This window comes from Pelodiscus sinensis, chromosome 1 (genome assembly GCF_052426305.1).
Source record: "Pelodiscus sinensis isolate ZL-2025 chromosome 1, ASM5242630v1, whole genome shotgun sequence".
Lineage (NCBI taxonomy): Eukaryota > Metazoa > Chordata > Testudines > Trionychidae > Pelodiscus > Pelodiscus sinensis.
This window is the reverse complement of record NC_143052.1, coordinates 207,460,091-207,477,515: the sequence shown is the minus strand read 5'-3', so window position 1 is coordinate 207,477,515 and position 17,425 is coordinate 207,460,091. Positions and strand designations below refer to the sequence as shown.

The window sequence follows — 17,425 nt, the reverse complement described above, 5'->3', positions numbered from 1 at the left end:
ACCAAGAACTAATCCCTGTCAGACATCATTAGAAACAAATACATTTGATGATAATTCTCCATTTACAATTACATTTTGAGACACAGCAGTTAATCAGTTTTTACTCCATATAATAAGTTACTTTTATATCTTGCTAGTTTTTTTAAGCAAAATGTCATATAGAACAAAGTAAAAAACCTTACACAACTCTAAATATGATAAATCAGTTATGTTACCTTTATCAACCAAACTTCTAGTCTCATTAAAAAAATCAAATTAGTCTGACAGAATCTATTTTCCACAAAATCACGTTGTCATTAATTACATTGTTCTCCTTTAATTTCTTATTAATCAAGTCCTGTATCCACTGTTATCTTGCCTGAGACTGATGCCAGATGTACTTTAAAGAATTGCATGGGGTCTTCTTAAGGGGAATAAGGCAAAATGTCACATTTATTGGTAATAATTATTATTGCATTATATGCATATACTATACTATACACGTGTACTCATAACACACACACGTACACATATTCGCTCTTGTTGTTGCTTAGTTACCAATTTGTTGCTTCCTTTTACTCATTGGCCTGGTGAGTTAGCTGGGGAAGGGGGCCATAATTCACGAGGTTACATACATAATGTCACATTTGTAGATACAGTTTATTAAAAGGGTGATTTTATGCTGCAGTCATACACATACCAACAGGCATATAATTATCCAGGCCTTATTATTTATCCTTTTTTAAAATATTGGCACAACATTCTTCTAGTATTCTGGAACTTCCCTTATGTTACCAAACTGATGTAAAAACAAGATTAATGGTTCAGTCAGCTCCTCAATCAGCTGTTTTAAAACTCTTAATTGCAGCTAATTTTAAAATATCTAACTTTACTAGCTGCTGTTTAACAACCTCCTGAGATAATAGTGGAATGGAATGACATCATGTATTTTTCCAAATACTGAAGAAAAATATTTATTGAATACGTCTACCTTTTCTGAATTACTATGGATAACTCTGCAGTTTACAGGTAGTTATGAACCAGCATCTTGTTAGGATTCTTTTTGTTCCTAATATACAGGCAGTCCCCGAGTTACGTACAAGCAGGGACTGTAGGTTTGTTCTTAAGTTGAATTTGTATGTAAGTCGGAACTGGTACATATTGTAGGGGAAACTAGCCAAACATTTCTCCAGAGCTCAGTTTTATTCTCCCACACCTCACTTCCCTCAGTCCTTTATTCTCAAGCTGAGGTGTCTGCTGAGAAAAGCCGCTCCGCGTCTCCCTGGTCTGCTGGGGGGGAGAGAGGGGGCGCTAGCTTCGCGTCTCCCTGGTCTACTGAGGGGAAGCAGCTAGTGTGGGGTTGCCTCACCCCGTTTGTAAGTAGGGATCCGATGTAAGTCGGATCCATGTAACCCGGGGACTGCCTGTACGTAAACTTTTTATTTCCTTGACCCAGGAACACATAGATGTGTCTCTTTACTTCCCTCAAAATTCTATTATGTCTAGCTTCTGATTTGTATTCCGTAGTATAATGTCTCCTCAATTCTGTTCATTGCATATATTAATAATCAATAATAATAATAATTAATAAATGTATTAATTACTGCCTTCACTTTCTCTCTAAGTCAGGTTACTTTTTTAAACCAGTATGTCTACCTTCCTTGATTGTGGGATTTGGCTTCCCAAGACTCTAAAGTGTTCTTAGACAATCCCCAATCTTCATTCAAATTTTTCAGATTACACATTTCTTCTCAACAGATCCAACTCATGATTGTTTTCAGATTTGAGAAACTAGCCCTTTTAAACACCAAAAATATATATCACTGGACTGGACTTTATTCTGTTTGTACATTATAAAAGTGATCAAGTCACAATCTGTTGTACCTGAGTTACCTTTAATTTTAAGTTGTGTGATCAGATTGTCTGCATCTGTCAAGATGAGTTCTAATATTAAAATCCCTGGGAGTCCGATGTGACACTTTTTGAGTTAGGAGATTGTTGTCTATAATATTTAGAAATGCCAAGGATGTTTTTAGTACTGGCAGCATGAGACCTCCAGCATATATCACTCAAATTGAAGTCCCCTATGGTCACATAGCCTTTTTTCCCATACACAAGGCTGGGATAATTGCATAAGTAACCTCTCATCGCCTTGGCTACGTCTACACTGGCCCCTTTTCCGGAAGGGGCATGTAAATTTCATGAGTCGTAGTAGGGAAATCCACGGGGGATTTAAATATCCCCCGCGGCATTTAAATAAAAATGTCCGCCGCTTTTTTCCGGCTTTTAAAAAAGCCGGAAAAGAGCGTCTACACTGGCCCCGATCCTCCGGAAAAAGCGCCCTTTTCCGGAGGCTCTTATTCCTACTTTGAAGTAGGAATAAGAGCCTCCGGAAAAGGGCGCTTTTTCCGGAGGATCGGGGCCAGTGTAGACGCTCTTTTCCGGCTTTTTTAAAAGCCGGAAAAAAGCGGCGGACATTTTTATTTAAATGCCGCGGGGGATATTTAAATCCCCCGCGGATTTCCCTACTACGATAGGTGAAATTAACATGCCCCTTCCGGAAAAGGGGCCAGTGTAGATGAGCCCGTAGTGTGATATGGAGATCTGTAGCAGACACAAGGTAATACCCCATCTTGTGCTTTATCTGTTAAGATTTAGATTCATAAGCATTCAGGATAATTTTATTCTTAGTTATTTGTGACTCAAAAACAGATTATGTAGTTTGTTTGTTTTTTAAATGGCACTCTCCCTCCAATTGTAATAATGGTTTTTAACTTTCCAACAATGGGTCTCGTCCAGCCAGGGTTCAGTAATACCCAACTAGATCAAATCTATGCTCATAAATGTGTAATCCCCAATTCCTCTTGTTTGTTATCCAGGTTCCTATTGGACAGGTGTTCCAGAACCTCCCTCTATACCAGGTTAGAAGCCTTCTAATTTGTAACATAAATTTGTTCATGGTCAGTTTAAATGCATTTGTTCTTTTGTTAACATTGTATTTTAGCTTAAATAGCTCAGCTTCCTCCCTACTGCTACTTACATCTGAGGCTATGGCTAGACTGCAAGCCTCTTTCGAAAGAGGCTTTTTCAAAAGATACTTTCGAAAAAGCCTCTTTCGAAAGAGAACGTCTAGACTGCACGTGGAACTTTCGAAAAAGCAAGCCGCTTTTTCGAAAGAAAGCAGCAAGTGAGTCTGGATGCTCTCTTTCTAAAAAGCCCTGTTTGCTTTCAAGAACGCCTTTTTTCGAAAGAGCACTTTCGAAAAAAGGCGTTCTTCCTCGTGCAATGAGGTTTACCACCGTCGAAAGAAAAGCCGTGTTCTTTTGATTTAATTTCGAAAGAATGCGGCTGCAGTCTAGACGCAGGTGAAGATTTTTCGAAAAAAGGCTACTTTTTTCGAAAAAAACCCTGAGTCTGGACACAGCCTGAAGTATTTGAAGGGAGCAATCACCTTCCCTTTCAGTCTTCATTTTGCTAGGCTGAAAAAGCCAAGGTTTTTGAGTCTCATTTCATAAAGTCAGCTCTCAATTCCCCTGATCTTTCTAGTTGTCCTTCTCTGCATATGTCCCAGTTTGAATTCAGTTTTCTTGAGCACAGGTGACCAGGTTTGTTCATAGTATTCTCAGTGAGGTCATATCAGTGATTAGTCCAATGGTGTTAAATTTCCTTGTCTCTACTGGTAACATTTCACCTGCTATATCCTAGGATTGCATTTGCCTTTTTTCATGGTTGCATCAAAAATCTATAGAAAGAATATTAATACTATTAAAATAAGAATATTATTTCTATTAAAATAAGTAGCTTAGTCATTTATATAAAATTCTCGCACATTTCCTTAGAACTCTTATGTGTGTCGTACTATATTGATAGGATGTTTCCCTAGGTTTGAGTCTCCAGATAAGAGTAATTCACTGCTCCAGCTAGTTATTTTTTGATTACAATGTACTTATTGTTGCTTAATACTGATTATGGATTAGATTATAACTATATGTTCTGTCATAAGATCAGACATGTTCCCACTGTACTGGGGAAGTAAACTAGGGTAACTCTATTCTTAATATGTCTAAATTCCCCAATGTGCTGGGCAGGGCGAGGGGAAAATCAAGTCAACACTTGATCCACTTCTTGGTGCCTATGTGTGGTAGGGATGCAACTGGCAAAAGGGAATAAAAAAGATGTCTTACGTTTTGTACTAGTATTCTTAACAAATCTAAATTTAAGAACCTGAATAGACAGAATGGATACGTTCCTATCCCAGAAATATTATCCTGGTCTTTGGATGTATGCATCTACCATATATTTGAGAGACAGTTTGTCTTTCTGTCCATCTGTCTGGCTGTTCAAGAACTCCTCCTCCACAGTAAGAGCTAGGACCACCAAATTTGGTATGCAGCTTCTTCGTGTCATAAAGCTAGGTTAGGACTTGTTTGTCTGGGGAGCACATGGGGCAGATGAACCTGGACCTGCCCCATCCGGAATACATGTACCCCTCCTGTTGCAGTGGCCAGGGAGAAGATGTTTCTTATCTGGTAGTAAGGTGCTGCGGGGAGAGCGGGCTGGGGTAGTCCTCTCTCCCAGGAGTAGCCTCTATACTGAACCCCTCATCCCCAGCCCCACTGCAGAGCAATGATTTAAATGAAGCATGTACACTTTCATTTTATTTAAAAAACATGAGTTAAGGACCCAAACAATACTGGGTAAATCTTCTAGCTGTAAATATGAAAACTTGATGAGTGATATATAAAATATAAAAACAGGTCATATTTATCTTTGATGTATTTTGCTTATACTAATTTCCCACAACTCATTTACTGTAAGTACATATGTAAGTGATTGCCTCTTATTAGTTATTTTGAGCATTTTTTAATAACCAAGTCTTCCATTTTTTTTTCAAATATATGCCATGGATTGAATTTTGAGAATGACAATTGTAATCTGAATTTTGATGTCATGTTGGGAGTGAGGAATTGGAGACGAGGTGTTTGATCTTCTCCTGCATAATATACTAATCACCTGTCTTTTTTTAAAAAAAATGAAGCTTCTTGTAGACATGTTGGTCCTGGTATATTAAAGGAACAAGGTGAATGAAGTAATATATTTTATTTGACCAAGTTCTGATGCTGCGAGAGAGAAACTTTTGAGCTAAATCTGTTCCATTTTGTATTTACTCGTGGCGTTCTGAGTATTTTTCTCTCAGGGTACGTCTACATTGCATCCCTAGTTCGGACTAGGGATGCAAATGGAGACGACCGAAGTAGTTAATGAAGCGGGGATTTAAATATCCCACGCTTCATTAACATGATCTCGCCGGCGCGCTAGTTCGAATCACAGCTGATTCGAACTAGGAAGTGCACGCCAGGACGCGTTAGTTCGGACTAAAGCCCTTAGTCCGAACTAACGTTACTCCTCATTTTTTGTAAGGGCTTTAGTCCGAACTAACACATCCCAGCGTGCACTTCCTAGTTCGAATCAGCTGTGATTCAAACTAGCGCGCCGGCAAGATCATGTTAATGAAGCGTGGGATATTTAAATCCCCGCTTCATTAACTACTTCAGTCATTTCCATTTGCATCCCTAGTCTGAACTAGGGATGCAGTGTAGACGTACCCTCATTGATTAAGAATTCTGTGTAGGTTTGAAAAATTGTCTCTCTCATCACCAAAATTTGATCCAAATAAATATATTACCTCAGTTACCTCACACATTTTGGCTTTTATTAGGCAGGTCACTTTGGTAACAGATGTTGTATGCTACACACATTAAATACCAGCAATCCTATGTTTAAAATTGTGCTGGACTGAAAAAAAAATCTTAGGAGATTCAAAGTTAAGCTTCGAGTTGACACTTTATCACTGCATTTATCTATTTAAAAGGTTTTTTTTCTCGCTGTACAAGCCTTGTGATGATGAGATACAAGGCTTGTTTCTATGCATTTCCCAAGGGAACAGCAATCATAAATTCTTATGCCAACTTATTCCAGTACAATGCAGACAATCAATACAGAAGATTCAGTCCATGAAACAACAGCCACTCAACAACACTGAATAAATACAATTTTAGCTCATTTAACATTGACCAAGGTTTCTAAAATGAGGGCATGTATTGCTTTGAGAATTAACAGTGTTCAGTGTTCTTGATACAAATTTCTCCTCTGAAGAAAAATCTAGGTTACAATTAAAAGTGAATAAAAGACAGAATTCATTAGTTTTTATTTCTTCTTAGATTGCAAACTTTTTCTGATTGACAGGTATCTGGGTTTTCTACCAGAACACCTGGTCAAAAAGGGTCAGTGCTGCCATCTGGGCTGTTCAAAGTTCAGTTGACGCTAGACTAGCAGACTCCCTACTCAATTCTAGGCAGCTCCCGGTAAGTTGCCAGATGTCCCTCTAGTTCCTAGGCATCAGGTTTACCATGGGACTTCTGTGCACTGCCATGGCCCTGTCCCAAGTGCTAGCTCTGTGGCTGTCAGACCAGCAGGCAGAGGCAACACACAGAACCTCCTGGCAATGCCTCCATTTAGGAGTCAAAGGACATCATGTTGCAGTTTGGGGGTAACTAGAGGTGAATTTCACTTGGAGCTTCTGCCCCAAACACCAGGCCTGAGCCCTCTCCTGCACCCAAACTCACTCCTGGAACCCATACACACATACTCTCCCACACCAATTCTCCTGTCTGAGCTCAGAATCTCCTCCCATGCTTTGTACCCTTCAGTGCCAGCCCAGAGCCCCCTTGTGCACCCCAAGCCATCTTCTTTGGCATACCCCTTAGCCCACATCCCCGGCCAGGGCTCATACTTGCTCCAAAGTCATGCCAACACCCTGCATCAGACCAGAGCAGCATCCCATACTCCACACCCCTTGGTCCCACCACAGCCTGGAGTCCCCCTCTGCACCCCAAATCCCTCACCTTTAGCTCCACCCCAAAGCCCTCATGTCTTCCTCCCCAGCTCAGTAAAAATGAGTGAGTGAGCTGGGTCAGAGCTTCACAAAAGGGTTAGCACAGATGTGAAGCAGGGATCAGGGCATGAGTGTTTGGTTTTGTGTGATCAGAAAGTTGGCAACCTTAAAACACTTAGGGTACATCTACACCTACGGCTATTTTGAAATAAACAATTCCAGAATAGCTATTCCAAAATAGTTTATTTTGAAATAGCATGTCTACAATACAGGGAAGACCCAAAATTAGTCTGAGGCAGGCTTCCTTAATGTAGATGTAGATTTAGAAGCCCAGGAGGTACTGGGGAGGATAACTTAGAATGGCCCTGGTGAAGGGCTATTTCAAAATAGCAGCAGTGAGAGTCTACATACACCTTATTTCGAAATAGTTATTTCAGAACAGGAATTATTCCTCATGGAATGAGATTTATAGAAATCAGAATAAGCCATCTGCTATTTTGAATTTATTTTGAAATAATGGAATTGCTGTGTGGATGCTCACATTGTTATTTCGAAATAACGCTAGTTATCTAAAAATAATTAAAAAAACAACAAATAGTCTGGTAGAACTTTATAGACTAACAAAACACGTAGATGGTATCATGACCTTTCGTGGGCACAGTCCACTTCTTCAGAAGACTGGAGTGTTGGATGTCTAGGATCAAAATAAATAGAGGTGATGGGAGTGGGGGGTAGAAGAAGGGTAAATTGGGAGGGGGAACAAGAAAAGGGGTAAAAAATATATAAAAGGAAAGTCAGTCTATAAGCACCTAAAGACTAGTTAGTCAAAGGGGGCAGATAAGAAACATTAATTAGCAAACAACAAAGAGTCAGGAAACACTTCAAGACTGATGAAACATGGTATCATGAGATTCTTCAAAGACAAAGAACCATTATCACCCTCATTGTTTGATAGCTAGGTAATGACCTAACCATCTGGTATCTTTGTTTAATCAGAGGTGTGAGAATGGAACTTGAGAATGAGTTGAAGCTCCAGTCCTTTCCTGTGTATTTGGATCCTGTATTTGGTTTGTAACAAAACAGCCACTTGAAGAAGTGGCCAGGAATGCTCATGATATTCTACATGTTTTGTTAGACTATAAAGTGCTACCAGACTATTTGTTGTTTTTTCAGTTTACCTGTATAGACTAACTCAGCTACCCCCTGAAACTTCTAAAAATAATGGTGCAGTGCAGACGCACCCTTAGAAATAGATTATAGGGATTATGTTGTTTTATATGGGAGTACCTGCAAAATAGCCGCTAGAAGGTCTTTCAGATTTTGCAATTGAATAGAGAGAGAAGTTATTATCTTCATTATTAGACTGACCACCAGCAACTATTTTACCTCTGTTCCTCTCTATGTGTAGTTCAACTTATATGGCATATTTTCAACTCATGTTTTTGTTCAGTTCAGGCTATATCTTCACCTTAGTTTCTTTATGTATAGGCCCTAGGGTTGCCCAACTCTGACTGGATCTATTCAGAGAGATATTTGTTCTCCAACATGACAAAGTCATTTTCATAAAATATCTATTTTGAAATCTCCAGGATTGGTACGTCTACACTGAATATTTTTTCGGAATAAGCTATTCCAGAAGAAATACTCAAAAATAGCTTATTTCTAAATAGCATATCTACACTACATGGAAGCCTCAAAATTAGTCTGAGGCAGGCTTCCCTGATGTGGATGTGCTACCTTGATTTAGGAGGCACTGGCTAGTAATTACTTCGAATGGCCTTGGGGGGGGGGGGGGAAGAGTTATTTCAAAATAGCAGTGAAGCGTCCATACAACTGCTATTCTGAAATAGCTATTTTGGAATAGGCGTTATTCCTCATGGAATGAGGTTTACAGAAGTTGGAATAAGCCATCCATTATTCTGAATCTATTTTAAAATAATGGAATTGCTATGTATACGCTCACATTGTTATTTCAGAATAACAGCAGTTATTCCGAAATAACGCTACTGTGTAGAGCACCACAGGAGATTGATGTTTATTCCAGGAGACTCCAGGTGAATCCTGGAGGCTTAGAATTCCTATCAAGCTCCAATACTCAGCTGCCTTGGTGTTGCTTTACACAGGTCTAGAACTGGCAGAATTGGGCATAGAAATTTCAGTTTGGGGTAGGATAGTTTAATGATAGTTTAGAAGTGTGTGTAGCACCATCTTTCCAGTGTCAGGCTTGAATAAAGGAAAAAAAGGGGTTAATGGGTCTAAAATCCATCTTGCCTCCCCATTCTTAATATTCACCCACTCCACTCAGTGGCCATAACTTAAACTAGAGGTTTTTCCTCAGCAAACTGGCAAATATACAGTCACTTTAGTGCTAACGGGTATAAAATCTTGGATATGAGAGTGGTCTCCAGATCAGAAAAAAATCCATTTCTATTCAGAAGTGTACTTAAGAATTCTTCTGACAAGGAAAATTTTACTGAATCAGGGTTGAATCAGGACAGTGCTGTAGAACACAGCAGTATCTATTCAGACAGATCACTCAACTTCTGACAGTTTAGTGATGAGATTGGGATGTCTTTTAGAAAGATGATCATATTTTAGAGTAAGGAAACAAAGTAAGAACGCTGGAGCACCTGAACCAAAATGAATGTGTATAAAGGCATTTTGTTTTCTCTCATAAATGTTTGCTTCTTACTTCGGAAGAGGAAAAAAAGCTTCTTCCTTTGACTTATACCTTAGTTTTGCCTTCTGCATCTTACAAATGCTTTACCCTAGCTCTGGAAAATTATTTCATTTATATCAGAATTCTATCAGACAACTGTGAGAGATTACATAGCTTCAAGTTTGCATAAAATGAAGAGAAAGACAGAGAAAGAGATTACTGATATGCTTGTCATTGCAAAAAAAGTTGCACGGAATTGGTATATCTTATGAAGTAACAAAACAAAGCCAGACTACATTTTATACGTTGAACGCTGAAAACATACACAGGAAACCTTCTTTAAAGATTCTTCATTTTCTGCCCATTGGAGACTTAAGTAATCACAGAGGTTCCCTTTTCATAGTAGAAGAATCATGGTTAATATCTTAAGACAGAACTGCTAGGTACAAGAGCACCATCTATTGGCTTTCAAGGAGTGGCACTGACCATAGCCAATCACAACCAGTGCTGAACATCTGGAAATGGGAAAGGTGAACAAAACAGAGAACAGGTTATAAATTCAATGTTAATCATTGGCTGACAGAGCACGTTTCTTACAGGCATTCATGCTGAAAGTAAATATTAGGTCCATTTTTAAACCTGGAAATATCCTGATGGTTTTTATTTTAAATAAAATAATTTCTTACAAAATAATTATATTAAGAAATATACTCTCAAGGGAAAAGGGAAGGAAGACTATCCAGTATAATTATCACTGTCAAAATGGTGGCATCAAAATTTCTCAGCTTCACATAATTTAAAAAAATTAACTTGCAAGATTGATGCTGAATTCAGAGAATGTTGAACAAGTGGAACTTTCCTAAGCCATGGGAACTGCTCTGAACATGGGGCTGAGTTGTTTCAGCCTAAGACTATTTCTATACTGCAGAGCTTTTCCAGGATACCAGAGATATCCCAGAAAAGCTCTGCTGTGTCCATGAAATGTGTCTGTTTTTCCAAAATAAATTTCATCAAAGCAGATGCGTTCTTTTTCGGAATCTCTGTAAATCTTGTTCTGAAAGGAAGAAGGGATGTTCCGAAAGAGGGTTTTTTTCCAACATTTGGCCCCGTATAGATGGGCCAAATGTCAGAAAAGCCTTTTTGGAAGAAAAGTGGAAAAAGATATTCAAATTGCAGTTCTTGAATTGCATATTTTTTTTTCTGACCTTTCTTTGTAGTGTAGCCTTACTCCCACATTTCCTGTCCTCTAGGCCTCTCAATAACTGTCCCTTCAGGGAACATGGGTCCTCACACTTCCATTCCACTGATCATGATGTAAAACCAAAATATTATCTAAATGTTATCAGCATTTTAATAAAGCTATTCTGAGGAAGGTGAATTATAGGAAGAGAGAGAGAGAGAGAGAGAGAATTGGTTAGACCTTGCAGAAGGCTCAAAACATCACTTTATCTTTCTGTGTGAAGAAACAGTATTAATTAGGCTCAGATTACATTTTTATTGGTAAATATTGGTAAACAATGATTTGATACTATACATAAAATGGGCAAAAACAAATTCAATCAATAATAGTGGAAAACTATAGACCGGCAAAGAAAAATGCTGTTTGAAAAATTATGAGAGCATGAGTTGTGGATATTTATGTGTCATGTTGACAATTTGATTTAACAGCTGTAAAGTTTTAGATTTCTGCATTTCAACATCTGCTATTATATAATTATTTTCAAACCTCCTCCTGATGTCTGACCTTCACCCCATAAATTCCTGGAAATGTGAAAGTTTAAATCAAGAAAAATAGAAAATAATGCTTAAATCCCAACTATGGAAGTTTAATTGGATGAAAAAAACAGATACTTAAAAATAAATATTTATATTAATTGAAATTATACAAAAATAAAAATTTAGTTCTCCCAGATGATGTATAGCTCATGTGGCATATTTTATAACCCATCAAATACTAACAGAACACAGCCATCATCTTATCAGAGGGGTAGCCGTGTTAGTCTGAATCTGCAAAAGCGACGAGGAGTCCTGTGGCACCTTATAGACTAACTGAAGTGTAGGAGCATAAGCTTTCGTGGGCAAAGACCCACTTCATCAGATGCTGACGAAGTGGGTCTTTGCCCACGAAACCTTATGCTCCTACACTTCAGTTAGTCTATAAGGTGCCACAGCCATCATCTTGTTATTAAATAAATTAGTGGAGTATTCCTATAATAGTGAAGTCATATTTTCATAATATGTTATAACCTGAAATCTGTTCTTATGCAGAATGGCAATTTGCATGTATACTAAAACAAACTGAGAAGAACTGTGCTTCAAATTATATAGTGAAATATTGTATATTCACAAACACACAATGAGAGATGTTTATTGTGTACTCATATATAATTAATCTCCACTTTGAATGAAGTAGAATTCAAGTCACAAATTATTACATATTATGTATATATATATTTAATCAAGGTGTTTTTTTCATATTTTTGGTTTGGAATACTATAAATAAAAGATGAGATTTATATCTTTATATCTTTTGTCATAAATCTGTCATTAATGGAGATCCTCACAAGATAAGCTCCCTTTAATTTTACTGCATTTGGTGTCCAACTCAATATGACCATCTTGGCTTTAACTTCCACATCTCGCAGAATTAAAAGGTGCAGCTAGTAGTAGACCTCTGACATGGCTTATTTTTTGGATAAAGAAAGCAGTAATCCTTCCTCCCATCTGCGGCTTTATGCAGAACTGAACTTCAGATGAAGCCAGCTCTTTTTAATGTTGTCTAATGAGCCCTGATTGACAGTTCCACTCATAACTACTGTAGAATCAATTCTTACTTGTTCTATCAGAAGCTAAACCTGCAGCTCTTTGATGTCTAAATTTCTTCGGTTTCCAAAATGAAACCTTCTTCAGGCATGAGGCAAAAAGGCAGCAGGGTCTGCTGCAGCAAGAAACATCTAATATCTTATATACACCTAACAACATCATCTCTCAGTTCCTGTAATGTTATGTGTAAATGTCATGTGTGTGTGTTACAAATGTGAGGTTTCAATGCACTTGAATAATTGTTTAGTTAAGATAGTAAATTATGCATTTGGAAAGGATGCATTTATGAACACTGCATTCCTATTACAACATGAAATAGAGAAACACATGGGAAAACCCACCTACATAATAGAAATATAGGGCTGGAAGGAAAATGGAAATGATCCAGTGCAGTCTGAGAGAGGATCAAGTAAACTTACCCAATCCCTAGTTTTGTAATGTTGTATGTTTAAAGGTGTATGGTATTACCAGTTTTAAATTGGACTCCTTTCACAAGGGAACAATGAACCAGATGAATAGCTCCTATTGGAAAGAAGAAAAACTTGAAGTGAACTTTCTGCTTTCAAATGAACAGCAAATGAAACAAATAGGTTCTCTCCACCTTTTAAAGGAGTATTTTTGATTAAAAAAATGTACATGTATCTTTTAATTACTGCCCTGAAATTGGCATTGCTATGCAACAGAACAGGAAATACATAAGCTTTCTTTCTGAAGGGTGGGACTAATGCCCAAAGAGATGCATTGAAAAATTCTCATGGATACGAAGGAACATTGGTTTGGACCAGACCTGGGCAAAAAAAACCCTCTGCAGGCTGGATCCGGCCTGCCAAGATCCAGCCCATGGATGCAGCAGGGAGCCTCAGGAAGATTTCCTGCCTGCCCCCCACACACTGCTGAGAAAATCACTCCAGATGTACAAGGTCATTTTGGAACTCTCTGACCAGCCTTCAGCTCTTAGCAGTCACCCATCAGACTCCCCAGTACTTAAGCACACCCCATCCTCAGAATTCCATTCCTGAAGGTGTAAAGCTTCTTGTTTACAGTTTCACTCTCTCAGGAGCATGCAAGAGTTCTGAAGCACACAACACACACTCTTCACACAGTCTACCTATTTTATATTCTTATATTTGATCATGTGCAGCACAGGAGGATACGGATCATACAAAACAATTAAACATCCTAAACCTAATGTCCCTTAATGTCTCACCCCTGGAAGTCCTTTCGACTGATGTGGGTGTTTTGCCCATCAGTCAGGATCCTCCCCAACCTTGTCCCTGCAGCAGCTCCCTTATTTTAATCTGGTGCAAAAGGGCTACCCACCCCTCACCCCCAGTTACACACTGTAAACCCCTTTATAGATTCATGTTTGGGTCACCTGATTCTTTTGTTCTCCCCTAGGCAATATTCCCTTTCTTCTATTTCCTAAACACTTCATACAAAAGCTAAAAGTATCTTCTCACAGCTAGAGAAAGCTTATGCCCAGTGCCCCAAGGTGTTTCACTTTGAATACATTATCACTGAGTGCTGAGGACTCACCATTGTCTCTTCCCTGGCAGAGACATGACACAACCCTGCACTAACTCATGGTGGATCTACATATATATGTTGAGGTGGCCAAAACACAGCTCATGAGCTGAATGTTATAGTACAGCTTGCAGAGTCCCCCACACCATGCTCCCATTCTCCACTTACCAGACTGGAGTGGGGGAGTTCAGAGTTTCTACCCTGCTGCAGGGTGGTGGATCTAGGGGCCTCTGGCCTGTGTGGAGGGGAGTCTCAGAGCTTCAGCCCCACTGGAGGTGTTTGCCAGGGCTCAGAGCTTCAATAGGAGCGAGGCTGAATCTACAAGTCCAGGCAGGTGGTTCCAGCTCTCAGAAATATCATATGTGGCTTGGAAATTCAGTAGGTTTGGCCAACCTTGACATAACGACTTTCCAAAAACAATTATTTCAGGATTAGGGCTGTCAATTGATGTGCATTAACAGCAGTGATTAACTCAGGGCAGGATTAATGTGTTATTTTTTTAACGCATTAATCGCAGGTATTAATGCTACGCTGCCCCTTTAAACATTGCCAGCACATTAGGAGCCTGGCATCAGCTGGAGTTCTCAGCTGATCCCAGGTTCCATGCAGCTTTGCCCCTTTGAAGCACCGGAGCAGCACTTCAAAGGGGCAATGAAATGCAGAACTGGGGATCTGCTGGGCACTCCATCTGATCCCAGGCTCTTAATGTGCTGCCCCTTTGAGGAGCCAGGGCGGCATTTTCAAGTGCCAGTGCAAGGCGAAGCCCGGAATCAGATGGCATGCCCAGCTGATCCTGGACAGCGCTGCACTGAGCCCTGGGGCAGCTGAGATCTCCAGCTGACCCCGGGCTCCATGCAGCGCTGCCCTGTTGTAATGCTGCGTGGCATTTCATAAGGGAGATGCATGCGATTAATAGTGCAATCAATCACAATTAATTTTTTTAAATCACCTGACAGCCCTATTCAGGATACAATTCCATAACTTTCATAATTCAGAAGTGGTCCAGAGAAGAATCTGACTTGATTACAAATTTATTTGTTGTGGTTAGAGAAGTACATAAATAGTGATTTAAAATGATGACGCAAAACAGTAATAGACTAATACTACCATCTCCTGAAAATTCTGAATGTGACCCAAACATTCTTTGTAGGAGGGGATCTACTGTTGACTCAATGATTGTCAATACTAGCATTTTCTCTGAAATATGCTGGCATTAAAAAGAACACATATGCATGAATATATATGTTCATGGAGCCGCTAATGCTCATTAAACAGGAAAAAAAATCATACTGGTTTAAATGAAATTGGGGTTTTTTGGTATTTTTCCTCTTAGCTTTAGAATTTCCCCTACAGTTTTTCTTTGCTTTGCCCGATATTTGCTAGGGAAACGTTTCATAGAACAGAACAGAAAATTCTCATGAAAAGTCTTGCAAATGCTAAGCATTGTTATTAATATTATAATATTATGCTCTTGGATAACAAAATAAACTGATATTAGAGAAAATAAGTCATCTTAAGAAAAGAGAGGGAAGAAAAGCATGATACTATAGACTAACATGTCATAAAAAATAGTAGGGAGGAAGAAACCTTAAATTAAGACTAGGAAGGAAGAGCTGCATATCATATAATTTGTTTTATAAACAATTTTCTTCCATCGATTTGACAGACCATTTTAAAAAACCTTGCAGTTAACAGAAAAATTATTTTAGAATTTCACTATAACAATAAGTTGAGGAAAGACTTTTAACTTAATGTTATATTGGACTGAAAACTTTTCTTTCTGTTTTTGGTTTCCACTAGATGGAGTTAGCATATGAGGTGACATCATTGTTTCCAATAAACAGTTTAAAAATTCTACACACAGGTCAATGGGGTGACATGGCAGTTTTAGTCTCTAGGGGTAGGTCTACACTAGCCCCCTAGTTCGAATTAGGGAGGCTAATGTAGGCATTCAAAGTTGCAAATGAAGCCCGGGATTTAAATATCCCGGGCTTTAATGCATGTTCCCATCCGGTCGCCATTTTTAAATTCCACTAGTCCGAAGAAACTGCCCACGCCTACACGTGGCAGTGAAACGGCAATTTGAACTAAGTCCTTAGTTTGAATTAACATGTTACCCCCTGTAGCCACGGGCAGTTACTTCAGACTAGTCGAATTTAAAAATGACGACCGGACGGGAACATGCAAATAAAGCCCAGGATATTTAAATCCCGGACTTCATTTGCAACTTCAAATGCCTACATTAGCCTCCCTAGTTGGAACTAGGGAGCTAGTGTAGACATACCCTAGTTGACATGCATCCACAGAATATGAATAGTTGGACTTGGGCTCACCAACAAGGCAAGGCATGGGAGGCAGTTACCTCAAGGCCTAGTGATTCAAAAGAGTCTGGAGCTCTTGACTGGCACCACTGCTACTGTGGCAGCAGCCAGAGTTTTGGGTCCTTTAAATTTCTACTGGAGCTCTGAGCCATGATCTCCAGGAACTCTGAGGGTTGGGTGGGGTGTGCTGTGCTCTGGGCAGTGCAGAGGGCTGGGTGCAGGTGGCAGTATGCCCTGGGATGATCCAGGCCTTCTACTTCCACCTGAGGACCTGTCCCTTCCAGGGGCATGGAGCCAGGCCCCCAACCTTGCCAACCCTGTCAAAGACCCTGGTTGGTCTCCTTGTGGCAAGGACACTGTAAGTTATACTTGAGCATTACGATATAATTCTCTTCATCATAGAGAAATACAAAGACTACTATCCTAAACTAGAGTGTCCCAGACCTTCGGTCTCTCTAGTCTAGTATTCTCTTTGATGTTGGTCAGGTTGATTGGTTTCAGAAGTTGAAGGAAACCATATAGTGAACCATTAAGTAATAGCTTATGTGTGGAGCATGTTTCTTTCAAAACCTGCCAGGTAATGCTTAGTTTATGATTTGAAGCAAGAGGGTTTCATCCTTCATGGTTCAAGACAAACCACCTTGCTTCTGGGAATAAGCCTGACGTTAAATGACAGGGCAAGAGACATCTACTCTCTAATCTAGGCAACTTAGTCTACACTTGTCCCCTATAAGGCAGCTTGTTTTTTCCTCTGAAATAGATGGCTCTTTCTATTGTGAGAGACAGGATACTTGACTAATTGGTTCCCTCATTTGGTCCATCATAGTAATTCTTATGAGAATGCAGAGAATTGTATGATTACATTTCAGTAATTGTACAATATTCCAGTTCTCTTGAGTGTTGCTGTCAAATTGCTGTCTCAAGTAATTTTATACTTTATATTCATACTTCTCTCCTACCTTTAATATAACCCTGCAAGTATTTAGATATTATATTTCATTAATACAATTTTTGCTGAAAGTCAATGTCAATTTCAACATAAGTTCCAATATGAAAGATATCTTTTAAAATTGTTAGTTAAAATATCTTTTTTCTCTGTGTCTTATATTTGTGGTGACAGTTGTCCTGCAGCTGCTTCACAGCTTGTACAATTTTTATTTGCTTAACAATTGGGGCTGCTTTAATTACTAAATAATTGCAACTTATATTTCTTTAGTTCTTTCA

The 17,425-nt window shown here is 39.0% G+C and overlaps 1 protein-coding gene across 3 annotated transcripts in view; it reads left to right on the top strand.

The window, feature by feature from the left end:
• The window catches only part of IL1RAPL1 (interleukin 1 receptor accessory protein like 1), a 1,174,742-nt gene that overhangs the window by 432,188 nt on the left and 725,129 nt on the right, over window positions 1-17,425 (top strand). The window contains exon 1 of one of the 3 annotated variants that reach the window (XM_089774689.1): window positions 2,602-2,900. The exons of the other annotated variants lie outside the window; for them this stretch is intronic. The gene's annotated coding sequence lies outside the window, so the exon portion shown is untranslated. Of the gene's footprint in view, window positions 1-2,601; window positions 2,901-17,425 lie in introns of those variants that run through there. 3 annotated transcript variants of the gene reach the window in all.